Genomic DNA, 3,449 nt, shown 5'->3' with positions numbered 1-3,449 from the left:
GAGCACTGCACTTAACACTCGGGAGAGTTCGGGATTTTCTTAGAACATAGGTACTATGAGCTGAAAAGTAGCTAGGCCTCTGACCCACCTAAAGAGGCCCAAGGCATAGGCTGCTAGACGTTTAGTTGTAAATTTGTAAGTTTAGAGAAACAGCGTGGCTAGGTGGAAAGAGCACGGGCTTGGGAGTCAGAGGTCATGGGTTCAAATCCCGGCTCCTCCAATTGTCAGCTGTGTGACTTTGGGCAAGTCACAACTTCTCTGTGCCTCAGTTACCTCATCTGTAAAATGGGGATAAAGACCGTGAGCCCCCCGTGGGACAACCTGATCACCTTGTATCCTACCCAACCCTTAGAACAGTACTTTGAACATAGTAAGCACTTAACAAATGCCATTATTATTATTATTATTAAATGTGTTTTGTCCCGAAGGGCCATGTTTCTATGCCCTGGGCAGACTTTTTTTTTCTACGTATTGGTTGAGCTCTTACTATGTGGCAGGGATTGTTCTAAGCGCTGGGGTAGATACAAGCTAATCAGGTTGGACATAGTCCCTGTCCCACATGGGGTGACAGTCTTAACCCTCATTTTATAGATGAAGTAACTGAGGGACAGAAAAAAGAAGTGACATACCCAAGGTCACACGGCCAGGCAGGAGGCAGAGACGGGATTAGAACCTACGTCCTTCTGACTCCCGGGCCTGTGCTCTATCCATTCCATCGTATTTATTGAGCGCTTCCTGTGTGCAGAGCACTGAACTAAGGCTGTTTCCCCATGCTTGAGGGCTGAGATGGAGAGCTGGTGTCCAGAGGGGAGTTCTGCTCCGTATAGAGGAGAACATGATCGAAGTCAAACCTTGTTCCGGGAATGATAGTTTCAGGCCACCTAAGCATGAATTGTCTTGTCTTTTGCTGTTGAGTCGTCTCCGACCCATAGCGACTCCATGGACACATCCCTCCCAGAACACCCAACCTCCATGTGCAATCGTTCTGGTAGTGTATCCAGAGTTTTCTAGGTAAAAATCCAGAAGTGGTAAACTTGAATCTCCGCCCTCGACTCCCTCCCGTGCCGCTGCTGCCCAGCACAGGTGAGTTTTGACTTGTAGCAGATTGCCTCCACTCGCTAGCCACTGCCCAAGTTAGGAATGGAACGGGTAGGCCTCTGCTTGACTCTCCCTCACGTAATCAAGACTGGTAGAATACGGGAAACTCTCCAGGTGTGATCCTGAGAGGGGAAACATAAATTAGGGTAGGAAGATTTGATTTTTTTAAAAAATTTCCTTTTCTAAGAAGTCTTTAGTGAAGGCCTCGCTGTCGAAATGCTTAAGCCTACCCCCTCCACTGGCTACGTGACATGGGAACCTGCCGAAGTTTATGAGCCTGGGGATCAATAGCTTGACAGCTCTTCCAGAGTTACTTCTTGGTTATTAAGTGTGTCACACAGAAGCTTTAGCTGGAGGGTGGGGAGGGTGAGAGGAGTCAGGGGGAAGAGAGAGATGAAATATAATAATATAACCCATGACCTTCTGACTCCCAGCCTGTGCACTAACCACTAATCCATGCTTCTGCCAGCAGTACCTCAAACTGGTCTTTCCAACCCCCTGCCTTCTCTCCTCCTCAGCTCATTTTCTCATTCTTGGTTCTCCTGTCTCTCGATCCATTGTTCATTATTAATTATTATTATTAACTCGAGGATGAATTCACCCTCCACTGGTCTCCTGTCCCTCTGTCACACCATCGGCGACTAGAAGGGTCGTGGACCATCTGGGATTGGCGACTGTTGGAGCCCAATACAGCTTTCTGACCAGTGAAGACAATGGGGTGTCCATCTGGGCCCTTATAGCCTGGAAAGCCATTGCCTTATTTGGACTCATTAGTATCTTGTCAGAGAAATTATCCTCGACACCGCTGACAGCGTTTAGTTGGCAGCCAGTTCCCTGATCTTTCCTATATTACGGACAACCGTATCCCCGTTTGCTCCTCCCCAGCTAATCTCTTCAACCCTCCCTCCCTCCTCTCCTTCCTCCAGTCAATCAATGGTATTCATCAAGCACTTACTATGTGCAGAGTGCTGTGCTAAGCGCTTGGGAGAGGACCATACAACAGAGCTGGAAGAGTCAGAGCTCATGGGTTCGAATCCCGGCTCCGCCACTTGTCAGCTGTGTGACTTTGGGCAAGTCACTTGGCTTCTCTGGGCCTCAGTTCCCTCATCTGTAAAATGGGGATGAAGCCTGTGAGCCCCCTGTGGGACAACCTGATCACCTTGTAACCTCCCCAGTGTTTAGAACAGTGCTTCGCACACAGTGCTTAATAAATGCCATCATCATCATTATTATTATTATTACGATCCTGACCCTCAAGGAGCTTACAGCTGGCAGGGGGGGTCTATAAATAAATAAAAATAAATAATAAATAATTATGGTACTTGTTCAGTGCTTTACTATGGACCAAGCACTGGTCTAAGCACTGGGGTAGATATAAGTTAATCAGGTTGGACAACAGTTGCTGTCCCACAGTGGGCTCACACTCTTAATCCCCATTTTTTTTTCCTTAACAGATGTGGTAACTGAGGTCCAGAGAAGTTAAGTGACTTGCCTAAGGTCACACAGCAGACGAGTGGTGGAGCTGGGATTAGAACTCATGACCTTCTGACTCCGAGGCCCATGATGTATCCACTATAATATGCAGCTTACCAATTGTTTGCGCCTTTCCCCCAACCCAGAACACCCCTCCTCTCTTAGTTCCACCAAACTTCACCCGTCCCCATCTTCAAAGCCCTCCTAACCTTTCCCCAATTAATTACGGTCACCCTCCCCTCTCCACCGTCCCCCACCCAATCATCCAGACGCTCAGATTTTATTTTCTGCATGTGTTTATTTTATTTCTCCATTTCTGCTTGTTATTTGTAATCTAGGCTCACATAAGCCTCACCCACATTCTTCACTTTATGTGAGCTTCCTCCACAATCACTAAATTGCAAACTGGCTTCTAAACTTCTGTGTATTTCCCCAGTGCCCAGCACAGAGTCAAGCACCAGGAGGTGCTTTTCAGCAGCCTGTTAAGGATTCTGATGAATCCTCTAGACTGTAAACTCGTTGTGGGCAGGGAATATGTTTGTTTTATTGTCCTCTCCCAAGCGCTTAGTACAGTTCTCTGCACAGAGTAAGCATTCAATAAATTCAACTGACTGATGATAGTCAGGTGAAAACCAGGGAGGGCAAAGCGTCCTTCCCCATGTTTTCCTCTCTCGTCTCATCCAGATCTGAACATATTATGATAGAAACGTTAACGAACCATGAAAACAGAATTATTGACAATCAGAGACGTTGGCTAGCGCCTGCTTTGGATGTCGAATGTCCCTGAACTGACATTTTGTCAACAGCTTGACTGGGGGAGGGGAGAGGAAAGGGAGAAAGGGTCATCAGAAGAGAGGCAAATCATGGGCATTTTTCCT

The 3,449-nt window shown here is 47.1% G+C and overlaps 1 non-coding gene across 1 annotated transcript; it reads right to left on the bottom strand.

Annotated features, from left to right (window-relative positions):
* Positions 1 to 1,093: 1,093 nt before the first annotated feature.
* On the bottom strand, positions 1,094 to 1,230 carry LOC119930199. Its single transcript, XR_005451687.1, has one exon. It is a non-coding gene; the product is annotated as a small nucleolar RNA SNORA7 (small nucleolar RNA).
* Between the last annotated feature and the right edge of the window lie 2,219 nt (positions 1,231 to 3,449).

Source organism: Tachyglossus aculeatus, chromosome 6 (assembly GCF_015852505.1).
Source record: "Tachyglossus aculeatus isolate mTacAcu1 chromosome 6, mTacAcu1.pri, whole genome shotgun sequence".
Taxonomy (NCBI): domain Eukaryota; kingdom Metazoa; phylum Chordata; class Mammalia; order Monotremata; family Tachyglossidae; genus Tachyglossus; species Tachyglossus aculeatus.
This window is presented reverse-complemented; position numbering and strand designations above follow the sequence as displayed.